At 38.4% G+C, this 26146-nt stretch overlaps 3 pseudogenes; 1 reads left to right on the top strand and 2 right to left on the bottom strand.

Annotated features, from left to right (window-relative positions):
- OR2T102P (olfactory receptor family 2 subfamily T member 102, pseudogene) lies at positions 5689-6601 on the bottom strand (annotated as a pseudogene).
- Positions 5699-6605, top strand: LOC119645537 (olfactory receptor family 2 subfamily T member 102, pseudogene; annotated as a pseudogene).
- Positions 23749-24558, bottom strand: OR2CJ1P (olfactory receptor family 2 subfamily CJ member 1, pseudogene; annotated as a pseudogene).

Raw genomic sequence — 26146 nt, 5'->3', positions numbered from 1 at the left:
TCAGCACAACAGCCCTGTAGCTAGGAAGCTCTGTGCTCACTTGGATTAAAAGCTGCCTCATGAAACCACCTTTTTTGCCCTCTAGATCCACTCAGAAGCAGTTTCTTCCCTTTTTAATGTTCATCTGTTCATAATTTGAATATGCCCATAAAGTCTTTCTCCATCTTTCTCTGTGCCAGGTTATGCTTCCCTATTTTTGTATGCATTCATCTATGAATTCTTTGCCAAAATGCCCAAGTTCTAGGTATTAATTTGAGATAATCTTTGGAAATGCCCATTTCAAAATACAATCTCTATTTCAACAATTATTTTAGATGGAGTTTTTCCAGTGCAGCATAACTGGGGATGTTACATTTCTATTTTATATCAAACACATCACATTGTTGGCACATTATATACACATTAAAATTATTCTAATTCTGTTTTATTGATCTAAGCATCTGTTTTTCTGCCAGTATCATGTATGATACTGTTGTTGATTCTATCTTTATTTAAAATTTTGTATTTCATTTATCACGGATTTTTTGCCTTTTAAAAAAAATTTCATTAAAATATTATTTATCTTGGGTAAAAACCTCTTCCAGTTGAATTTTCACATGTGAGTTTCTCAAGCCAGTTCAATCCATTGTTGTCCAGTTTAGAAACAAAATACAAAACCTTAGATATATCCCTAAATCTTCTCTGTATTCCAAAATTCTTCCCAGTATCTCAAAAAGTTGAAATCATTAAGAATAAAATCAAATTGAAATAAGAATCATAAGCTTATTACGTGATAAAATGCGAATGTACTGAGACAATTTCACCAAGCATCCATTACTCTTTGGGAAATCACTCCAGGGAGTCACTCAGGCCACATTCCTTTGTTCATCACCTACCCCTCTTGCCAGGACCCCTAAAGAGATCACACGCCCCACAACTGGAGAGACCCACTATTTCAGAGGGGAATTTATTCTATGATATGGCAGGCACTAAAAAAAAATGTTTTGGAATCATTGGCAGAGTGGGGGTGAGGAATGCGGGTGTCTGCACATCCTTTAACATCATTATAGAAAAGTCATATGTACAATGCTTGCATCACTGGCAGCAAGGCATGAGGCCTGGCTTTAAGTTACAGGGCCTCCAGCAGTCTGTCTGTTTTGCCTGTATGTCCTTAAGACAAGAACACCCAATTCTCAGACCCTCAGTGTCCTTATCTGTAAAAAAAAAAAAAAAATGACAAGGATAAAAAGGCAATCATGCCAGTGGTTGGGGGGAAAAGAAAAGCACCAACAGGGAATCAGAAAGCCTCTTCATAGTCTGTGCCCTATAAACTGGGACTAAGTGCAAGTTTTTCATTTAGTCCTTTTGTATCTTTCAAATAGTGTTGTCCATATCCCATCTAATTCACAAGGTCAAGCTTTGCTTGAATTATCAAAAAAAAAAAAAAAGGGAGGAAAGGTTTTGTTAAAATTGCACACACAGACATAAACAGGCATTTTATAAAGAAGATTCTTTGTATTGTTTCACTCAATAGCACCCTTACAGCAGGAGATTTGCAAAGCATACTCCAGCAAATTCCCAGAAATAATCAGGCAATCTGCTTCTTGGTGCACTTGCAGCTGAGGGGTTGTATGGGGCAGTCTTCTCCCATTGAACTTGCACTTGAGATTTGCAACCCATCAGTTGTAGACACTGTGCCTCCATTTCCTTAGATTTAGCTTGCGTAAGTCTTGTTTACATCATATAAAGAAAGATGATTAAGACGACTGGGAAATGCTGTAGAAACTCAGTGATTTCCTTATTCATGAAATAGTTAAAGTGTCATTAAGATGAGCCAAGCTAGGTGCTCAACAGCATTTGATCTATAACCTGGGATCTTCCTTAATTTCAAAAGACCTGGATTTTCACTAAAATAAGAGAGAGAGAAGAACATACAGAGTTGGTCTAAATATTGCAGAAGCTTGTAGATGATTCACTGAATTGCTTAAATTTAATCAAGAATTTTGCATTGTTTAGACGAAATCTCAAACTATTAAATCCAATCATTTAATTTTCAAAAATCTTTAAAGTGATTTGTTTTTCCTATATCTACACTTGTTTAACTCATCACCTCATTTCCTCAAAGCCTTTTCTTATCCATGAAATCTGAATACTACATATTAAAAGCAGCATATTACACATCTCTTAGTATGCATAAAGGAATGGAATGCATATCACTGATATTAAAAAAATCACCCAAGGGGGCCAGCCCTGTGGTTGAGTGATTAAGCTTGCGCGCTCTGCTGTGGCAGCCTGGGGTTTCGCTGGTTCCGATCCTGGGTGCGGACATGGCACAGCTCTTCAGGCCACGTTGAGGCAACGTCCCACATGCCACAACTAGAAGGACCTACAACAAAGATGTACAACTATGTACCAGGGGTAATTTGGGGAGAGAAAGCAGAAAAAAAAATTAGTGACAGTTGTTAGCTCAGGTGCCAGTCTTAAAAAAAAAAATCACCCAAATGCCTAATTTTATCCTAAACTTTGCTCCAAATAAAGAAAATCATCATTGTCACTTACGTAGAGCTGAATCCTCTCCAGATAGTCATTCAGAGTAGAGTGCATTATTCAAATGTAGAGCTAGTCATACAAAATTTAGTAAAACATAAACTCAGCAGCAAACTATAAGAACTTTATGTAACTAAGAAAGAGATTGGGAATGAACAGAGGCTTTTCAGAAAGAAGATGATATCTTAGTAGAAGAGAAAATGGTTGTTTAGTAGATTGAATTTCTTCAGCTTATGTTGAGAGAGAAAAGAACACAAATTGATTCACAGTCATGAGTATCCACAACAAGAAAACTTTCAAGCCCACCCATGTGCCTGTGTGCTTTGCATCTTACCCCTAAAGATCCAGCACGCAGAGGATTTTTACTTGGACTGTGAACTTGAATTTACTGAACTATTGACTGATGATAGAATTAGCGCAGACAGACATGCAGCAAGTTATTAAGAACAATTTGGTAATATTGCTCTTAATATCTGCAGAATGAAGTATTATTTTTAAAAAATAAAAATTAAATAATTTCCACCCCAAAATCCCTGAGACATTTTACATTGCCAGGATATACCACACAAATTCTCCAGCCTTCTAGAAAAGTATGTTAACTCTTGCTTCCTCTCTTTGCAAGAAAATATTTAGACACCAAAGAGGGACAATTAAGAAAAAGTAAAAAGGCAGGAAGAAAGCGGTAGACTACTAAAGAACAATGAATTATCTCTGGTTGCTCTGCATTTGGATTCCTTGGCACAATGGGAGGTCTCTGAGAGAGAAGAGGCAGGAGTTTAAATAGTTTTCAGAGAAGGTACTGAAGTAAAGTGCTCTTGGAAAGAGCAGGTCTCCCCCTTCAGTTCTCAGTAGAGTTCAGTGAGAGAGTTTTGTCACAGCTAATTAAAAGTATATTCCTAAGGTGTAGGAGAGGGAGCCCTAAAGTCACATGAGCTTTGAGAATAGTGTTTCCACCACTGGGCTCCAAAGTGCAAGACCCTGATTTTCTTAACATTTCATCAGAAATTTCCTCTAGCAGCTATTCCTCCTGGAGAAATGTGGGAGCAAATGTGAAAAGTCATAAAAAATGAAAAGTTGCCCAATTGCTGTTATTTATTTTAGCATTTTATTGGTAATCTAATAATAATTATTTTACCTGAGTATTAAGTTAATACATAATCTCAGGAGAATAGGAAAAAGTTTAAAAATTTAGAAGCATCCATAATACTCAGAGATAGACACAAAAAAACATATCATGTAGATGGTTATCCTTACAAAATTACATTCCCACTGCATGGATACATACATACATACATTTATATAATATATATACTTACATATATATCATTTGCATACCAACATATGTATATGTGCATATGGGCGTGTATTTATGTATAATTTGACAATTTTTATTTTTCATGAACTACTTATTAAGAAGTATCCCTGATGTGAAATATTCCTCCAAATGTAACTTACAATATTCATAGGGTATTCTACCCCATAGCTATAATTTATTTTATTTAATCAATGCTTCATTTTCAATGCACACATTGTTTTAATTGTGGCAGTAATAAATCATGTGATAATGAACATCCTTATACTTAATTTAGGAAAAAAATATATTAACTCAAATTTCACAGAATAGGAAATTGGGCCTCAGTTATCTCACATGATGGACAGAAGTTCTTGAGAAGTGGAGCTGAAATGGATCCCAAGTTCTCAGGGTCAGCCATCTCCTTCTATTCTGTTTTGTTTACTGTGTTTTGTGTACCCCATCACCTTCTTGGTTGGAAATGCCCCCTCCTATCACCCTGTATGCAATGCATTCCAAGCTAGTCTGACATAGAGAACCACAGGAAGGCTGCACCTGGTTTGCAATTGGTAACCCAGCTGACTGAGATGGGAGCAAGTCTACTTTCCTGATTAGCTGGTCAGTTCAACCCACTGTGTTTCAATGTGAATTGTTTCATTTGGTCAAATATTTTGTCTACCACCCGGCAGCTTTTTCAGGGCATTGGAGGCACCCCACCCACCACTGCCAGTGTCTATCCACAGTAAACAGTGCTGAACCCAGCCAGGGTTTTATCAAATTGCTGGGAGCACAAAGCCTGGTGGAGCACCATTTAGAGGTGGTCCAAGAGGCCTGGGATATGGACCAGGATTTTACAACTGAGTGTATGATTTAGGCTAAACATTTACTTTCTCTGCTTATCAGGTACCTAAAAAGAAATTATACTAAGTCATTTCCAAAGAATTTTCCAGTTCCAATTCTCAAATGAAAAACTAAATCTTTACTTCCCATTTAGTAATGTTATCTACTGTAAAACCCAGTATTCTAGAGAAGGACAAAAGGGACTGTCCACAATTTCTTTGGAAGAAAATGGTCGATAGAAATATCCATACCACTGCTACCATCTAGAGAAGGATTCCATAAATCTAACAATCCTAACGAATTGGAGAAGAAGCTGAAAAGTGATTATTGAATTTATGAACTAACAGAGCACTTCTTCCTCATCTACCTCTGTGTCTTCTGATGTATTAAGTATCTACCACATAACAAATACAACATCATAGGATCTTTGCCCATAGAGAATTAGTCTTTGCATTTCTTAAAAAACAGGGTTCATTTTTTTCAGTTCCAAATTTAGATAAAGGAAGAATGTTTTCAAATGATACTCAAAGAAAGGATGTCCAGATTTTCTAAATCCTAGTCTGAGTCTATGTAACTATTCTCTTTGAAGCTTTATGGCCCTTTAGTCTCTTTCAAATGTCCATACATCTAGCCCTTCTGCAAACTCCATCAATGGATGATTTAAATAATGTCATCAAATCACCAGATCATATGAGGCCACTGAAGGTGGTCAGAGCACGTAATATTAAATAGACATTTTGGGACATTTATATACATGAATCACTGTCCGAGAAGTGGTATGAGAGAAGAACTGGAATGAGTGGACACAGAGAAGGAATAAACACCACTGGTGTTTACAGCCTTATTCATGTGTGAATGTTACCATGACTTAACATTTTTGACAAAAATACTGCTGATACACCTTTTAAGATAGCTGACACTGGCAGTTGATGCAGGTGTCATCCATATAACTCATGATAATATGTATATAACATCACCCATACTACTCTGAGTAGGGATGGAGGATTTAAACTGTCAGAATTCTTCCCTTGTCATGCCACAGGTCCTTTGGCATCTGCCAAAACCCTCTTCAAAGCCCCTGTTACATCTGTGTTTCTCATACTGTGTTAACAATGGGGTGAGGATGGTATAATAGTCAGAGAAAATCTTGTCTTTTGTTGGAGTGTGGTAAGATTGGGGAACTATATATGTGTAAAGGGAAGCCCTGTAAAAAAAGGTCACCACCATTATGTGTGATGAGCAGGTGTCAAAGGCCTTCTTCTTCCTTTCTGCTGACCTCATATGGTATGCCATGATGAGAATCTTGGCATATCAAGCAATCTCCACAGAGAAAGGGATTGGTAGCATTATGACACAGCAAATGAACATCACTATTTCATTTCGTTGCCACAGGCCAGCCTCAGCATGGTGGGAGCCTCACAGAAGAAGGGGTTGATCTTGTGGGAAGCACGAAATGGGAGACTCATGGTGTTAGGGGTGAGGAGAAAGCTGTCAAAAGCACCACCAAACCAAGAGCTGGCCAAGATCATCCAACAGACGTGGTGACTCAAAAGGACGGGATAGCAGAGGAGGTTGCAGGTGGCCACATAGCTGTAAGTCCCAGCAAGAAGAATTCAGCCCCCACAAACCCCATGTAGAGAAAGTACTGGACTGTTCAGGAGATAGAGGAGATGGTCCTCTTGCCCATGAGATAATCAACCAGCATCTTGTGTACAAAAGTTGACATATACATCATGTTGCTGAAAGAGAGGCACTGAGCAGAAAGGACACGGGAGTGTGGAAGTGAGGGTCTGTGTGGATCAGAAAGCTCATGACTCCATTAGCTATCATGACCATAAAGAAGATGGCACAAATGATGCTGAAAAGGAAGCCTGAGGCTTTATTGTGAGCAAAGAGCCCTGTGAGGGTGAAGTCACTGGAAAAGTTCTTTTTATCTCCATCCATGGCATTGAGTTATACCCAGAGGCGCAAGAAGAAAAGTGTGGGGTTAATGAAATTGCAGTAGATGAAATGAATTATTTAAAGATGTCTGTATATGTACTGCTAAATTAAAATTATTTATATAACTAACATCAAATATTTTTTTGTGTGGGGAGTGGATTTGCAGCATCTTCCTTCTTGGCTGTTAAAGAGTAACTCTAAATCTGGATCTCCATGGTATGAAGATAAATGGACATCTGGCAGTAGATGATTAGTTTAAGGGAGTTTAATTATTATGGCAGAAGATTTGGGCCCAAGAGAGAGGATTCTTCACCTGGAGTTAGCTCCATTTATTTCAAATATGCAAACAACTGCAAAAGAATTGATTCAATCAGTTCAAATAACCAAATAATTCAGGAAGATGTTTTATTGAATCGGGAAGTTTTGTGACAACTTTAAAACTAATCAACCTCATCTATGAATAATAATTAAGTTGTAGATATAGTTGCAAACTATAATGAACTGTAGTGAATTAGATCACAGTATCATCCTTCTGAGCCTTGATCCTCCTTATTTGTTCCTTCACTCATTTGCTGATTTCTCAATCATTCACACACCGACTTTTATTTATGGGATGCTATCAGCACAGTGTTCTAAGCTTTAGGGATCCTGTTGTAGACAAAAGGAGACATCTTGTGACCTATGGCTCTAGTTGTGGGAGAAACAAAGTAAACAAGTAAATGATGATTATGGTTCTGGATAATACCAAGAATCGCTGTGAGGAAAAGTGTAACATGGCCAGTGAAGGATGACAAAGAGCAGCCATGTGAAGATTTGGGGAAGGGTATTCATGCAGAATGAATAGCAAATTTAATATTCCTAAAGAAGAAATAAACTTGTTATGTTCAGGATAGCTCAGGGAGAACATTGTGAATGAAAGGTATAGTGAGGCATCAGAGGTCAGATTTTAAGACATGTGGACCAAGGTAACAAGGTCAAAATTATTTTCTAAATATTATCAGTAGAATTGAGGTGTAGTTGACAACTTGTAATGGTTTAACATTTAAATATGTGTTCATTCTGGGTTTTTTTAGTTTTTATTTTGGTCATTTGAGCCAATAATTCTTTCCCCTTGATCCTGCATTGTTGTGGGTTTTGAAGGCTTTACAAGAAGGGACTTCCATCCAGGTTAGTTTGGGGAACTCCAGCTTGCATCTTCTGTCCAGGATCTCATCTGGTTTAGCATTTCTTCCATCTCCTTTCACTCTCAATAGCATCCTGATTTGGTTCATCATAAACCTAGACATGGTGCCTGAATAAAATGTCTGAAGGACATGTAGGTAAGAGGGCAACAGGAAATTCTGCAAGGTCTTAGGACATGGAGGGTGTCCACACTGTGGGTGATGCATTTACATCTTGAATATATATAAAAATAAGATAATATTTTCCAAAAATTCCTCATCAGTTTTACCATTATTCAAAGGCTAAATATACATTTTGAATTATGGATATCACATTAACCACTGCATGCACTGAAAGAAACGGGTGATGTGGCCATAAGTGCATGGAATTGACAGCCATTTTTCTGTTTTAGGAAGAGCATTTTCGAGTAAGGGTTCCGTATGATGCCAGTTATATATATTTAAGGATGTCAGCACAGTGAATTGTAGACCCAATTTAGGAAAGTGGAAAATATGCAGACTTAAGGGAAAATGCAAGCAAACTAGAAATCTAATCTCTATCATTCAAAGTTTATTCTGATCTTTCAACAAAAATCAAAGCATAACTCTATGATCTTGCTTGCCAGCGTGGGGAAGGTTGAATGGATTGAGTGATGAGGAGAAGGGAACAAGTGTTGGCTTATTTGACCCTTGTCATCCATGGTGGGGCTCTTCCAGAAAGGCGTACCACCTGCTCTAATGAGTTCCTAGTGATGAGCTGCAGAATCAGAAGGGGCCCGCAGCAAAGCCAAGGGAAGCCTATGATGCTAGGGGACTCTTCAGGAAAGGACAAACACGCTGCTAGATCAGTGCACTACTGCATGGAAGGGAAAGAGGAGGTTACCCATGACAATTAAATACCATGGTTCCAGGATGGAAAGTCACAGGAAAGGCAAGAAAGAATAGTGCAAATGATGTAAAATTGTATCACAAGTGTGGAGAGTAAACCTTGAGTAGCTTTCCAGGAATCCAGAAGGAGAGAGATTAAATGACAAGAAACAAAGTGATAGATAAGGAATAATAACAATACAAAAGCAAGCTATAAATAATTGGTGGCTTTTAAAATAGGGATTCCAGTGTAAGACAACTATTAATAACAAATTGAAGAGAAGAAAACTTCTGGGAAAAGAACAAAAAATCTTAATATATGTATAAGTTTCATTTAGTAAATTGATACATGCACTTAAGTATGTCCTGGAAAATTTTTAAAGTAAAAGCAATATGAAAGAAAGGAAAGAAAGAAGCAAAGAAAGGAGAAAGACAGGAAAGAGAATGAGAGTGAAGAAGAAAAAACATCTAGAAGCATACAGACAGAATAACAAAAGGAAAAAATGGCACCTATAATAGAATAAAATTCACACTGGCCACAAACATTTTCTTGATATTGATAAAATCCAAATAAAAGTGACGAAATATCTAAACAGAAGACATATGCTATTGGAATTAAAAACTAAGGGCTCCAGAGCCAGAATTTTCTGCTGTGCATGTATTTTCTAAAACACTGAAAAATATGAAAGGAAAAATGCATCATATAAAAGTGCAGGAGGTAAAGAGAAAAAAAAGCATGTAATGAGATTAGATGGAAAACAATTATGTTAATTTAGCAACAACATTAATTTAGTAACAACATTATCACTTTTATTTATTTATTTATTTTTCTTTCTTTTTTTTAATTAATTTTATGATAGATTACAAGCTTGTGAGATTTCAGTTGTACATTTTTGTTAGTCATGTTGTGGGTACACCACTTCCCCCTTCGTACCCTCGCCCCACCCCCCCTTTTCCCTGGTAACCACCGATCAGATCTCCTTCTCAATATACTAATTTCCACCTATGAGTGGAGTCATATAGAGATCGTCTTTCTCTGACTGACTTATTTCGCTTAACATAATGCCCTCGAGGTCCATCCACGTTGTTGTGAATGGGCCAATTTCGTCTTTTTTTATGGCTGAGTAGTATTCCATTGTGTATATATACCACATCTTCTTTATCCAGTCATCAGTTTCTGGGCATGTAGGCCGGTTCCACGTCTTGGCTATTGTAAATAATGCTGCGATGAACATAGGGGTGCAACGGACTCTTGAGATATCTGTTATCAGGTTCTTAGGATAGATACCCAGTAATGGGATGGCTGGGTCATAGGGTATTTCTATTTTTAACTTTTTGAGAAATCTCCATACTGTTTTCCATAGTGGCTGTACCAGTTTGCATTCCCACCAACAGTGTATGAGGGTTCCTCTTTCTCCACAACCTCTCCAACATTTGTCACTCTTGGTTTTGGATGTTTTTGCCAATCTAACGGGGGTAAGGTGATATCTTAGTGTAGTTTTGATTTGCATTTCCCTGATGATTAGCGATGATGAACATCTTTTCATGTGTCTATTGGCCATATTCATATCTTCTTTTGAGAAATGTCTGTTCATGTCCTCTGCCCATTTTATGATCGGGTTGTTTGTTTTTTGTTGTTAAGCAGTGTGAGTTCTTTGTATATTATGGAGATTAACCCTTTGTCGGATAAGTGGCTTGTAAATATTTTTTCCCAATTAGTGAGCTGTTTTTTTGTTTCAATTCTGTTTTCCCTTGACTTGAAGAAGCTCTTTAGTCTGATGAAGTCCCATTTGTTTATTCTTTCTATTGTTTCCCTCAACTGAGGAGTTACAGTGTCCGAAAAGATTCCTTTGAAACTGATGTCAAAGAGTGTACTGCCTATATTCTCTTCCAAAAGACTTATTGTCTCAGGCCTAATCTTTAGGTCTTTGATCCATTTTGAGTTTATTTTGGTGTGTGGTGAAAAAGAATGGTCAATTTTCAATCTGTTGCATGTGGCTGTCCAGTTTTCCCAGCACCATTTGTTGAAGAGACTTTCTTTTCTCCATTGTAGGCCCTCTGCTCCTTTGTCAAAGATTAGCTGTCCATAGATGTGTGGTTTTATCTCTGGGCTTTCAATTCTGTTCCATTGATCTGTGGACCTGTTTTTGTACCAGTACCATACTGTTTTGATCACTGTAGCTTTGTAGTATGTTTTGAAATCGGGGATTGTGATTCCGCCGGCTTTGTTTTTCTTGCTCAGGATTGCTTTAGCAATTCGCGGTCTTTTGTTCCCCCATATGAATTTTAGGATTGTTTGTTCAATTTCTGTGAAGAATGTTCTTGGGATTCTGATTGGGATAGCATTGAATCTGTATATTGCTTTAGGTAGTATGGACATTTTAACTATGTTTATTCTTCCAATCCATGTACAAGGAATGTTTTTCCATCTCTTTATGTCATCGCCTATTTCTTTCAAGAAAGTCTTGTAGTTTTCATTGTATAGATCCTTCACTTCCTTGGTTAAGTTTATCCCAAGGTATTTTATTCTTTTCGTTGCGATTGTGAATGGGATAGAGTTCTTGAGTTCTTTTTCTGTTAGTTTATTGTTAGTGTATAGAAATGCTACTGATTTATGCACGTTAATTTTATATCCTGCTACTTTGCTGTAGTTGTTGATTATTTCTAATAGTTTTTCTGTGGATTCTTTGGGGTTTTCTATATATAAGATCATGTCGTCTGCAAACAACGAGAGTTTTACTTCTTCGTTATCTATTTGGATTCCTTTTATTTCTTTTTCCTGCTGAATTGATCTGGCCAGCACCTCCAGTACTATGTTGAATAGGAGTGGTGAAAGTGGGAACCCTTGTCTTGTTCCTGTCCTCAGAGGGATGGCTTTCAGCTTTTGTCCATTGAGTATGATGTTGGCTGTGGGTCTATCATATATGGCCTTTATTATGTTGAGGTACTTTCCTTCTATACCCATTTTACTGAGGGTTTTTATCATAAATGGGTGTTGGATCTTGTCGAATGCTTTCTCTGCATCTATTGAGATGATCATGTGGTTTTTGTTTTTCATTTTGTTGATGTAGTGTATCACGTTGATTGACTTGCGGATGTTGAACCATCCCTGTGTCCCTGGTATAAATCCCACTTGATCATGGTGTATAATCTTTGTGATGTATTGCTGTAATCGGTTTGCCAAAATTTTGTTGAGGATTTTTGCATCTATGTTCATCAGTGATATCGGCCTGTAGTTCTCCTTCTTTGTGTTGTCCTTGTCAGGTTTGGGGATCAGAGTGATGTTGGCTTCATAGAATGTGTTAGGGAGTTCTCCATCTTTCTCAATTTTCTGGAACAGTTTGAGGAGAATAGGTATTAAGTCTTCTTTGAATGTTTGGTAGAATTCTCCAGAGGAGCCATCTGGTCCTGGACTCTTGTTTTTGGGGAGGTTTTTGATTACCGTTTCTATTTCCTTACTTGTGATTGGTCTATTCAGATTCTCCAATTCTTCCTGATTCAGTTTGGGGAGATTGTAGGAGTCTAGGAATTTGTCCATTTCTTCCAGGTTGTTCAATTTGTTGGCATATAGTTTTTCATAGTATTCTCTTATGATCTCTTGTATTTCATTGGTATCTGTTGTGATTTCTCCTCTGTCATTCCTGATTTTATTAATTTGCGATTTCTCTCTTCTTTTCTTGGTGAGTCTGGCTAGGGGTTTGTCAATTTTGTTAATTCTTTCGAAGAACCAACTCTTTGTTTCATTGATCCTTTCTATTGTCTTTTTTGTTTCAATATCGTTTATTTCTGCTCTTATTTTTATTATTTCCCTCCTTCTACTGACTCTGGGCTTTGTTTGTTCTTCTTTTTCTAGTTCTGTTAGGTGTCGTTTGAGGTTGCTTACGTGAGCTTTTTCTTGTTTAGTGAGGTGAGCCTGTATTGCGATGAATTTCCCTCTTAGGACTGCTTTTGCTGCATCCCAAATGATTTGGTATGTCGTGTTCTCATTTTCATTTGTCTCCAGATAATATTTGATTTCTTCTTTAATATCCTCAATGATCCATTGTTTGCTGAGAAGCGTGTTGTTTAGTCTCCACATTTTTGCACATTTCTCTGCTTTTTTCTTGTAGTTGATTTCTAGTTTAATAGCGTTATGATCAGAAAAGATGCTTGATATTATTTCAACTCTCTTGTATTTATTGATGTTTGCTTTGGTTCCCAAAATATGGTCAATCCTTGAGAATGTTCCATGTGCACTTGAGAAGAATGTGTAATTGCTGTTTTTGGATGAAGTGTTCTATATATATCTATTAAGTCCATCTGGTCTAATTTTTCATTTAATTCTATTATTTCCTTGTTGACTTTCTGTCTGGATGTTCTGTCCATTGGTGTTAATGGTGTGTTGAGGTCCCCTACTATTATTGTATTGTTGTTGATGTCTTCTTTTAGTTCTATTAAGAGTTGCTTTACAAATTTTGGTGCTCCTGTGTTGGGTGCGTATATATTTATAAGTGTTATGTCTTCTTGGTGGAGAGTCCCTTTTATCATTATATACTGTCCCTATTTGTCTTTCTTTATCTGTTTTGTTTTGAAATCTACCTTGTCTGATATTAGTATAGCAACACCTGCTTTCTTTTGTTCATTATTAGCTTGGAGTATTGTTCTCCATCCCTTCACTCTGAGTCTGTGTTTGTCTTTGGGGCTGAGGTGTGTTTCCTGGAGGCAGCATATTGTTGGATCTTGTTCTTTGATCCATCCTGCCACTCTGTGTCTTTTGATTGGGGAGTTCAATCCATTTACATTTAGAGTGATTATTGAGACGTGGGGGCCTACCACTACCATTTTGTGTCTTGTTTTCCGGTTTTCTTCAGTTTCCTTTGTTTCTCGTCCCATGGTTTAATCTGTTCTGATGTAGAGCTGCTACTCTCTGTTGTTGTCCTTCTACTTATCTCCTCTGCTCTTGGTTTTGTAGCCCCTTTCCTTTTTTGGATTTTTCAGGAATGAGGGTTTTCCTGAGGATTTCCTGAAGAGGAGGTTTTGTGGCAATGAACTCCCTTAATTTTTGTTTATCTGGGAAAGATTTTATTTCTCCATCGTATTTGAAGGATATTTTCACTGGGTAGAGAATTCTCGGCTGTTGATTTTTGTCCTTCAGATTTTTGAATATATCATTCCACTCTCTTCTAGCCTGTAAAGTTTCTGCTGAGAAATCTGCTGATAGCCTGATGGGGGTTCCTTTGTAGGTTAGTTTCTTTTGCCTGGCTGTCCTTAGTATTTTCTCCTTGTCGTTGACTTTTGCTAGCTTCACTACTATATGCCGTGGAGTTGGTCTTCTTGCATTGATAAAGTTTGGAGATCTATTGGCTTCTGTCACCTGAAGATCCATCTCCCTCACCAGATTTGGGAAGTTCTCAGCCATTATTTCTTTGAATAGGTTTTCTGCCCCTTTCTCCTTCTCTTCTCCCTCTGGTATACCTATAATCCTTACGTTGCATCTCCTAATTGTGTCTGATAATTCTCGGAGAGTTTCTTCATTTCTTTTAAATCTTGCTTCTCTCTCCTCCTCTGCCTGCAACAATTCTATATTGCCATCTTCCAAATTGCTAATTCTTTCCTCCATATTATCGGCCCTACTGTTCAGAGCATCTAGATTTTTCTTAATCTCCTCTATTGTGTTCATTTCCAATATTTCTGTTTGGTTCTTCTTTATCGTATCAAACTCTTTTGTGACATAGCTCCTGAACTCGTTGAGTTGACGGTCAGAATTCTCTCTTAACTCATTGAGAATCCTAATGATGGCTGTTTTGAAGTCATCATCATTTAGGTTATATATCTCATTTTCTTTGGGATTGTTTTCTGTGTATTTGTTACTTTCTTTCTGTTCTGGAGATTTAATGTATTTTTTCATATTGCTTGATGATGTTGATTTGTGCCTCCGCATGGAGATAGAGTTTAGTTGCTCCTTTCACTTGTTTCAGCTGCTGCGGTGGGGGGAGCAGCTGTTTATACTTCACCAACCAGGAACCCTGTCCGTAGTTGCTAACTGGGCCTGGGCCCCTCTTCGTAGCCACAGTGGCCCTTTGGATTCCCTCCTCTGCCGTGGGGGCCGTCACAGGGGGGCTTCAGGCTGCAGGTGCCTACTGTTGTTGCCCACCTAGATGCGCTCTCTCCTTGGGGTCTGCAACGGTGTTATGGGCTTTTCCAGCGGCCAAGGTTTGGATCACTTATATTTGTCGCTCCGTTGCTGTCGGCACCCACCAAATCTCACTTGTCCTCTATGGGTCGCAGGAGAGCTATTGGCATCTTCTACAATCTGTGGTTAGTACACCTAGCTATGCTGCTTTTGCCCTGGGGTCTTCCAGCCTTGTGGCTGGCGGCTGGGTGCCTTCTACTGGTGCTGTGCAGAGGCTTTCTCTAAGGCTGCTGTGAGCCTGTATTGTTTCCCCCTAGGCTACTAAGCTGGGTCTCTGGAACTCTCTCCAGCCCCAGCCCTCTCCGAGATCTCCGGCAATCCCTAGCCTCACGGGGTGGGCAACGGCCGCTGGGGGTCGCCCCGCCCTCTGGGATTCTCTCCGGGCCTCTCCCGGAGCCGTGACTGCTCAGCGTGGCCCCTCTGCAAACGGCACACAGAGAGTTTTGTCAGCTGCCTGGGAGGAGCTCCAGCGCTTCCCCTCCGGGTCGCCGAACCGGCCTTTGAAAGTTCCCCCAGCCCCGGTCCTCTCCGAGATCTCCGGCAATCCCTAGTCCCACGGGGCGGGCAACGGCAGCTGGGGGTCGCCCCACCCTCTGGGCTTCTGTCCGGGCCTCTGCCGGGAGCCCTGAATGCTGGGCGTGGCCCCTCTGCTAATGGCAGACAGAGAGTTTTGTCTGCTGCCTGGCGGAGCTCCGGCGCTTCCCTTCCGGGTCGCCGAACCGGCCTTTGAAAGTTCCCCCGCCCCGGTCCTCTCTGAGATCTCTGGCAATCCCTAGCCCCACGGGGCGGGCAACGCCAGCTGGGGGTCGCCCCGCCCTCTGGGATTCTCTCCGGGCCTCTCCCGGAGCCGTGAGTGCTCAGCGTGGACCCTCTGCTAACGGCAGACAGAGAGTTTTGTCTGCTGCCCAGGCGGAGCTCCGGCACTTCCCCTCCGGGTCGCCGAACCGGCCTTTGAAAGTTCCCCCAGCCCCGGTCCTCTCCGAGATCTCCGGCAATCCCTAGTCCCACGGGGCGGGCAACAGCAGCTGGGAGACCTCCGTGCCCTCCGTGTCTCTCTCTGGGACCCTCCGGGCGCCCCGAGTACCAGGCTGGGTCTCCCCGCCAATGGCGGGGAGAGACTCTCCCTGCGGGCTCAGGTGTGCAACTCCAAAGTTTCCCTCTGCGTTTAGGAGTAATTGCGGGGGGTTTAGGTAGGGTTCTGGTCACCTGTTTCCACCGTCGCTCCTCTGTTGTGTTCTCGCTCCTGCCCTAGATGTGCGTGGATCCTCTGGGGGCGTCCGTTGGAAGAAAGCCGCTTGCGGGTACTAGGCTGCCCGTCGGGGTCGGAGAGTTTTCACCTATTTCCACATCCTCCCGGAGGAAAGTCCATCCGCCTTCCGATGTATAGTCCCGTGGGTGTCTCAGACGTCCTGAGATGCTGTCTGGATATCCTTTGTCAAGCGATAAGTGTCCAAATAATTGTAGACTCGAAGGGCGAGAGACAAAGAGCACGACTCACGGCACCATCTTGGCTCTCCATTATCACTTTTAAAGTGAAGGTTCACTCCTTAAGAAAGCAAATCAGAAAAGGTAGACTTAAAAGATGCAAAAAAAAGTAGTGAATGACTTAACCATATATAGAATATAATTTAAGGTAATATTATAAATGAAGCATGTAAATAATTCTATCATTCAAATTTTAAATGGAAATCCTTTCTGTGCTTAAGAGATTCAGTTAGCTTCCAACGAACAATCTTTTTTTTGTAAAATATATTAGAACTCTGAAATAATAATAACAGATTTACTTCTAATTTAGAGAAACTGAAATATTTAAACATATGCCTAAAACACTACTCAGGATAAAAGGAAGCACAAACTTGTACTGGGAAAAAATATATCACATATAGAAACTTATGTGACATAGCTGAAGTATTACTTAGGCAAAATTTTTCTTTTTTATTAATGTTATGATAGATTACAACCTTGTGAGATTTCAGTTGTACATTTTTGTTAGTCATGTTGTGGGTACACCACTTCCCCCTCTGTGCCCTCCCCTCACCCCCCCTTTTCCCTGGTAACCACCGATCAGATCTCCTTCTCAATATAATAACTTCCACCTATGAGTGGAGTCATATAGAGTTCGTCTTTCTCTGACTGACTTATTTCGCTTAACATAATACCCTCGAGGTCCATCCACGTTGTTGTGAATGGGCAAATTTTGTCTTTTTTTATGGCTGAGTAGTATTCCATTGTGTATATATACCACATCTTCTTTATCCAATCATCAGTTTCTGGGCATGTAGGTTGGTTCCACATCTTGGCTATTGTAAATAATGCTGCGATGAACATAGGGGTGCAACGGACTCTTGAGATTTCTGATATCAGGTTCTTAGGATAGATACCCAGTAATGGGATGGCTGGGTCATAGGGTATTTCTATTTTTAACTTTTTGAGGAATCTCCATACTGTTTTCCATAGTGGCTGTACCAGTTTGCATTCCCACCAACAGTGTATGAGGGTTCCTTTTTCTCCACGTCCTCTCCAACACTTGTCGCTCTTGGTTTTGGATGATTTTGCCAATCTAATGTGTGTAAGGTGATATCTTAGTGTAGTTTTGATTTGCATTTCCCTGAGGATTAGCGATGATGAACATCTTTTCATGTGTCTATTGGTCATATTCATATCTTCTTTTGAGAAATGTCTGTTCATGTCCTCTGCCCATTTTTTGATCGGGTTGTTTGTTTTTTTGTTGCTAATCAGTGTGAGTTCTTTGTATATTATGGAGATTAACCCTTTGTCAGATAAGTGGCTTGTAAATAGTTTTTCCCAATTAGTGAGCTGTTTTTTTGTTTCAATCCTGTTTTCCCTTGCCTTGAAGAAACTCTTTAGTCTGATAAAGTCCCATTTGTTTATTCTTTCTATTGTTTCCCTCAACTGAGGAGTTACAGTGTCCGAAAAGATCCTTTTGAAACTGATGTCAAAGAGTGTACTGCCTATATTCTCTTCCAAAAGACTTATTGTCTCAGGCCTAATCTTTAGGTCTTTGATCCATTTTGAGTTTATTTTGGTGTGTGGTGAAAAAGAATGGTCAATTTTCAATCTTTTGCATGTGGCTGTCCAGTTTTCCCAGCACCATTTGTTGAAGAGACTTTCTTTTCTCCATTGTAGGCCCTCTGCTCCTTTGTCGAAGATTAGCTGTCCATAGATGTGTGGTTTTATCTCTGGGCTTTCAATTCTGTTCCATTGATCTGTGGACCTGTTTTTGTACCAGTACCATGCTGTTTTGATCACTGTAGCTTTGTAGTATGTTTTGAAATCGGGGATTGTGATTCCGCCGGCTTTGTTTTTCTTGCTCAGGATTGCTTTAGCAATTCGCGGTCTTTTGTTCCCCCATATGAATTTTAGGATTGTTTGTTCAATTTCTGTGAAGAATGTTGTTGGGATTCTGATTGGGATAGCATTGAATCTGTAGATTGCTTTAGGTAGTATGGACATTTTAACTATTTTTATTCTTCCAGTCCATGTGCAAGGAATGTCTTTCCATCTCTTCATGTCATCGTCAATTTCTTTCAAGAAACTCTTGTAGTTTTCATTGTATAGATCCTTCACTTCCTTGGTTAAGTTTATCCCAAGGTATTTTATTCTTTTCGTTGTGATTGTGAATGGGATTGAGTTCTTGAGTTCTTTTTCTGTTAGTTCATTGTTAGTGTATAGAAATGCTACTGATTTATGCACGTTAATTTTATACCCTGCTACTTTGCTGTAGTTGTTGATTATTTCCAATAGTTTTTCTATGGATTCTTTGGGGTTTTCTATATATAAGATCATGTCGTCTGCAAACAACGAGAGTCTTACCTCTTCGTTACCTATTTGGATTCCTTTTATTTCTTTTTCCTGCCAAATTGCTCTGGCCAGCACCTCCAGTACTATGTTGAATAGGAGTGGTGAAAGTGGGCACCCTTGTCTTGTTCCTGTCCTCAGAGGGATGGCTTTCAGTTTTTGTCCATTGAGTATGATGTTGGCTGTGGGTCTATCATATATGGCCTTTATTATGTTGAGGTACTTTCCTTCTATACCCATTTTACTGAGGGTTTTTATCATAAATGGGTTAGGCAAAATTTTATAGCACTCAAAATATAATTTTTATATAGAAAATGTGGTGCAAATAAAGATTTAACCCAAGAAGTTAGAAAAATATCAACAGAACAAATTTAAGTAAGAGGAAGAGAATATAAAACACATAAATAGATATCCATGAATTCTGAAATAAGTAGACCAGATATATAAAGAGGTGATTCTTTGAAATTGAAACAAATGGACCAACTCTTCGTTATTGCTATGAAATTCGGGGGAAAAAAAGACACAGAACATCATTAAGAATAAAACAGAAATGATCTAACCACAAATATGAGAAGAGTAGCAAAATATTTATAGTATAAGATGTTATTTTAACACTATATTAATATAGTTGGAAATTTCAATGAAGAAGATTATTTCAAAATATGTTACATCTGTATCTATATACATAATATAGATGTATAACTACAAATAAATACGATACATACATATGTATGTATATATATGTGTAGCAAAATTACTAAGGGAAAATAATAAGACCCCTAAAATTTGGAAAAATTAAGATTTTAATACAGATGTCTCCCCAAAATTTCTAGTTCAGAAAGCATTCTGTGAATATGTTCTAAGAAGAGATAATTTCAAAATTATTGTAGTGTGTAAATTAATCCTCATTTATTTTATAAACCTGTGTAACTTCCAAAAGAACTCTCATAAGTATAAACCAATCTCATTTATAAATATAGATTAAAATTGCCTAAATTAATATTAGTTATTAAATCTAGCAGTAAATTGAGGATAACATATATGCAAACCTGTTCATGTAAACCCACTCCGTCTCCTTCTTAACACTTTCCAAGGCTCTGTACTGGTTGTGAACTAAAGATAAACGTCCCGTGTGTGGTTTGTATGGCCCTCAATGGCTTGGCTATTCAGTCCTGTGCTCTCCAGCGCTCTCAGTTCTTGGCACTTGCCTTCCATGAAGTAGCCCAACTCAGGAGCTCCCACTGCCTGGAGCACAATCCTCCCATCTTCATCTGGTTTCTGCAGCCCCAGGTCTCAGCTTGCATATACTTCTCTCAGAGGGGGGAGCCCCTATGTTGTTAGTAATAGTGTAAAATGCCCTCATTACATGCTAACATATTTGTTCATAATATCTACAAAAATATCAATAAAATACTTCTATATATTACCAACAAAAATGACGACATAGCTGGTAATGTACTAAACTTGGAGAAGAATGTAAAACTAATAAAATACAATTCTGGTTAAAATTCTAATAGAGATTTTTTTCTGGGGAAACTTGGCAAAGTGGTTCTAAATTTAATCTTAAAGAATGAGCATGTGTTAATTGTCCAGGGGAGAAAAATTTTAAGTATTGACAGAAAAATGTTAAATATTAACCTCTGTGGGATGAGTGTAAAATACAGAGACTGAATAACTGGACAGAGAAGAGTGTTTAGAAATAAACATCCCCCCCCAAAAAAAACACAGTCAAAAATCATAGCATGTAGGTGAATGTTTTACATAAGAATTCAATGAAATAGAAAGATGGAATTCACAATGTGTAGATGGAGATGAAGGAAAACAGAATATGTCTCCCCAAAATATACCTCTTTCACATAAAAGTTATTTTGAGCTAAAAGCAATTCAGAAGCAACAAACTCAGGAAAAGTTCTCCTTTTTCATCCTAAAAGGAGGATCCCATTCTCCTTTTACTGGAGCCAGACTCTTATCAACCCAAAGACAGCACTAGAGGAATCTGCAAAATAACTTTATTCCATTAGTTCTCTCCCACATATTTACCTTCCCATAGTTTGCTAATGGAAGCTTAAAACTGCTTGCATTTAGGGGCCAGCTCAGTGGCACAGCGGTTAAGTGCACACATTCCCCTTCTCCATGGCCCAGGGTTCACAGGTTGGGACCCCAGTTGTGGACATGGCATCGCTTGGCATGCCATGCTGTGGTAGGCATCCCACATATAAAGTGGAGGAAGATGGGCAAGGATGTTAGTTCAGGGCCAGGCTGCCTCAGCAAAATAGAGGAGGACTGGCAGTAGTTAGCTCAGGGCTAATCTTCCTCAAAAAAGAAAAAAAGGTTGCATTTGTCCTGTCACTTTTTAATAAACATATTGGTTTTCTTGAAGATGCTGTATAAGCCACAGTTCTAAGCCCCTGCTTTGTAGCTTTTTTGTTGAGGTTTCTCCTGAATGCTGTATGCTGCATGTACCCTGCATGCAGTAATATACTGTTTTTCTTTGGTTAACCTGACTTTTTCTTACAGAGTCCCAGATGAAAACCTAACATTGGTAGAAGTAAAGTTCTGCATCCTCTACAGAGACAAAATTGCAATTTAGAGGTAAAGAGTAAGAGTTTTCTTTCCAATTCACAATTTTTAGACTAGCTGGCTCAAAACCTTAAATAAAAGAAATAAATTCATTTCTAAAATAAAACTTTTATGTAGTGTTTGAATATTTTTAACAAAGAAGTATATTATTTTGTAAGAAAAGATTTGTTTAAAGGATGATAACATTTAGGGTTCTCAATGTGAGGGAGTGGCCTCATGCATTCTTATGCACTGCTAATGTGAGTACAAATGAAAACAATTTTCCTGGAAGATTTGGCAATATTTATCAGATGTCTTTAAGAAACATCTACTTTAGCTACCTTTATGAATTTATTTTAAGAAAACACATAGCATGAAGATGTGAGTATAGGCAAAGATGTTACATGAATCACTGCTCAAGAGTTTCTGCTCAATATCATTAAGGAACTTATAAATTAAAACAAAATTAATTTTCACTTTTCTATGATTGTTCATAATTATTGCACTAAAAATATCTAAAAGTTCTACACCTGGAGGAATTGACACAAAAATCAACAGTTGATGGAAATAAAATGTTAAGAATTCAGTTATCCAAAATATAAAGTTGCTACTTTCAGGTTCCTTACTAGAGATACTCAACACATGGTCATGGCCATGGACTATAACATTAGAAAATTTAAAAGGAACTAAATATTCACAATTATATTATACTATCAATATACAATGTAATAAAATGGAGTAGTAATTAACAATTTACTAAGCTGGATATATATAATATACGTATTATTGAAGTAATAGAGCATGATAATGATATGCTCATTATTATATCTTATTTTTAGTTCTTTGGATGAACAAAGCGTCTATAATCTTTGAATTATATAATAGACATTGGGGGTATAAACTAGGCACTATAAACAATGGAAATATTTATTAAAGATATGGTGCCCACTGGGGCTGGCCCCGTGGCCAAGTGGTTAAGTTCACGCGCTCCACTACAGGGGGCCCAGTGTTTCGTTGGTTCGAACCCTGGACACAGAGAGGGCACTGCTCATCAAACCACGCTGAGACAGTGTCCCACATGCCACAACTAGAAGGACCCACAAAGAAGAATACACAACTATGTACCGGGGGGCTTTGGGGAGAAAAAGGAAAAAAATTTAAAAATCTTAAAAAAAAAAAAGACGTGGTGCCCACTGACATAATTTACACTGCTTATCAATTAACAAAGAGACCAAAAAAGGATGTGCTACATCATAGATTATGAATAATGCCCAAACATAACCCTCTTGGAAATAATCAATCTATTGATCTCTTTGAAAGTTTGATTTGTAAAGACACGGCAAATGTCACATCAGTATAAGAAAGAATTCATTGCATATACATCCACTTCTACTACCCTATATACTTACAGGTAAGAAAAATGGAAGCTAAAGTCTTTAGTGAAAAAAGAATTAATCCCTGAAGGTAACAGAAATGCTCCATAGTTTATTTCTAGTTGATGCTATACCTCAGATTAATTTTGTGCAACAAATTAATTTGGGTAAATCTTAATTAACTGATTACATAATTAACCAATAATTAAGTATGATAATTAATCTTTTAATTAATAATCAAATTGGTTAATAAATTAATCTTTTGCCTACATTTAAGAATGTGTGATTACTGGTAAAGTGTGAAAGCTGCAAGTAAGAGCAGTTTCTTTATATTCCTTTAATTAATGCATAAAATTATTAACTTTTTCTGGTGGACATATTTGAATAGATTCAGACACATTGTGTGAGTTCATGTCGAGTATAAATGTTAACTTTTTAGAGGATTCTAAACCGAAAAAAGTCCCTGTATGCAGGAAGACAGGTCATGGTGCCATGAGGCGGTAGCTGCCCCAGAGCTCTATCTATGGTAGCTGAAACTTCGGTGAACTGAGATCACAGGCTGCCTACAGGTGTGAAATAGAGAAACTTAGCCATTTTCATTTTCCTCACCAGGAAGTGGAGCTGTAGCAATTCTATATTGATTTTTTGTATGCTTTTTAATTTTAAAATTTGGCTCATCATTACATTGAAGGATATCTTGTGAAATAGTCAAACAAATAGGCAAAAAATATACAAATGTCATATGAGATATATCACATCAATACTAACCAAAATGTGTGAATCTGAAGCTCCTTCAAGATAGAAGTAGCAAAATTAGAGAAAATTGGGATTACACAACAATATTTCCCAACATCATGAGTAAATGATGTGTGTGGCATACTGAAAGGATATACAAAAATGATAGAAATATAATTGGTACTACTATATATATATATATATAAATGTGTATATATATGTAAATGTATATATATATATATATATATATACATTTTCCAGTTTATTTTGATAAAAAGTAATATGTAATTCCAAAGAGATGGATGACGGGATGTTATTGTGAATTGAAAGATTAAAGTCATGCTCATTCCTCCAAGTCTCAGTTGTTTCTATGTCATTTGACCAAGTTTTCTTAAAGAAATCTCAAGCTTCCTTTTAAGCAGTTCTCATTTCCTATTCATTCGCTGTCTTCCAGTCATGACTGGAGCCATGGAGAATGCAAATGAAACCACAGGGATAAACTTGATTCTTCTCGGGCTCTTTAACCACATACACACAGACCCATCTGTTCCTCTTTCCCATGGTGCTCATGATCTTTCTCACCTTTCTGAGGGGCAATGCCCTCATGATCATGCTCATCCATGAGGATCACGGGCTTCACATGCCCATGTACTTCCTGCTTAGCCAGCTCTCCCTCATGGACATGATGCTGGTCTCCACTATTGTCCCCAGAATGGCAGCCAACTATCTGATGGACAAAAGGTCCATTTCTCCCATTGGCTGTGGAGCTCAGATCTTTCTGTATCTCACTCTTGGAGGGAGGGAGTGCTTTATCTTAGTGGCCATGGACTATGATCGCTACATGACAATATGTCATGCCCTGCACTACATCCTCATGAATCAGAAGCTCTGCTTGCACATGACTTCAGGTTCTGGGACTGCTGGGAGGGGTGGATGGGCTGATGCAGACCTGTGCCACTCTGAGCTTCCCTTACTATCACTCTTGGGAAATCAAACACTTTTTTTGTGAGGCATCATCACACATGCATCTTGCCTGTGCAGACTATAAGCTTTTTTTAATTATTATTAAGATTATGATAGATTACAACATTGTGAGATTTCACTTGCACATTATTGTTAGTAATGTTGTGGGTACACCACTCCCCCCTTCGTGTCCTCCCCCCACATACCTTTTCCCTGGTAACCACCGATCAGTTCTCTTTGTCTATATGTTAACTTCCACCTGTGAGTGGAGTCATATAGAGTTCGTCTTTCTCTGTCTGGCTTATTTCGCTTAACATCATACCCTTGAGGTCCATCCAAGTTGATGCGAATGGAACAATTTTGTCCTTTTTTATGACTGAGTAGTATTCCATTGTGTATATATACCATATCTTCTTTATCCAATCATCAGTTTCTGGGCATTTAGGTTGGTTCCACATCTTGGCTATTGTAAATAATGCTGCGATGAACATAGGGGTGCAAGGGACTCTTGGGATTTCTGATTTCAGGTTCTTAGGATAGAGACCCAGTAGTTCAATGGCTGGGTCGTAAGATATTTCTATTTTTAAATTTTGAGAAATCTCCATACTGTTTTCCATAGTGGCTGCACTAGTTTGCATTCCCACCAACAGTGTATGAGGGTTCCTTTTTCTCCACAACCTCTCCAACATTTGTCACTCTTGGTTTTGGATGTTTTTGCCAATCTAGTGGGTGTAAGGTGATATCTTAGTGTAGTTTTGATTTGCATTTCCCTGAGGATTAGCGATGATGAACATCTTTTCATGTGTCTATTGGCCATACTTATATCTTCTTTTGAGAAATGTCTGTTCATGTCCTCTGCCCATTTTTTGATCAGGTTGTTTGTTTTTTTGTTGTTAAGCTGTGCGTGTTCTGTGTATATTATGGAGATTAACCCTTTGTCGGATAAGTGGCTTGTAAATATTTTTTCCCAATTAGTGGGCTGTTTTTTTGTTTCAATCCTGTTTTCCCTTGCCTTGAGGAAGCTCTTTAGTCTGATGAAGTCCCATTTGTTTATTCTTTCTATTGTTTCCCTCAACTGAGGAGTTATAGTGTCCGCAAAGATTCTTTTGAAACTGATGTCAAAGAGTGTACTGCCTATATACTCTTCTAGAAGACTTATTGTTTCAGGCCTAATCTTTAGGTCTGATCCATTTTGAGTTTATTTTGGGGTGTGGTGAAAAAGAATGGTCAATTTTCAATCTTTTGCATGTGGCTGTCCAGTTTTCCAAGCACCATTTGTTAAAGAGACTTTCTTGTCTCCAGTGTAGGACCTCCGCTCCTTTGTCAAAGATTAGCTGTCCATAGATGTGTGGTTTTATCTCTGGGCTTTCAATTCTGTTCCATTGACCTGTGGACCTGTTTTTGTACCAGTACCATGCTGTTTTGATCACTGTAGCTTTGTAGTATGTTTTGAAATCAGGGATTGTGATGTCTCCGGCTTTGTTTTTCTTACTCAGGATTGCTTTAGCAATTCGCACTGTTTTGTTGCCCCATATGAATTTTAGGATTCTTTGTTCAATTTCTGTAAAGAATGTCCTTGGGATTATGATTGGGGTAGCATTGAATCTGTAGATTGCTTTAGGTGGTATGGACATTTTAACTATGTTTATTCTTCCAGTCCATTCGCATGGAATGTCTTTCCATCTCTTTATGTCATCGTCAATTTCTTTCAAGAAAGTCTTGTAGTTTTGATTGTATAAATCCTTCACTTCCTTGGTTAAATTAATCTCAAGGTATTTTATTCTTTTCATTGCAATTGTGAATGGGATTGAGTTCTTGAGTTCTTTTTCTGTTAGTTCATTGCTAGTGTATAGAAATGCTACTGATTTATGTATGGTGATTTTATACCCTGATACTTTGC

This window comes from Equus caballus, chromosome 29 (assembly GCF_041296265.1).
Source record: "Equus caballus isolate H_3958 breed thoroughbred chromosome 29, TB-T2T, whole genome shotgun sequence".
In the NCBI taxonomy this organism is placed as follows: domain Eukaryota; kingdom Metazoa; phylum Chordata; class Mammalia; order Perissodactyla; family Equidae; genus Equus; species Equus caballus.
This window is presented reverse-complemented; position numbering and strand designations above follow the sequence as displayed.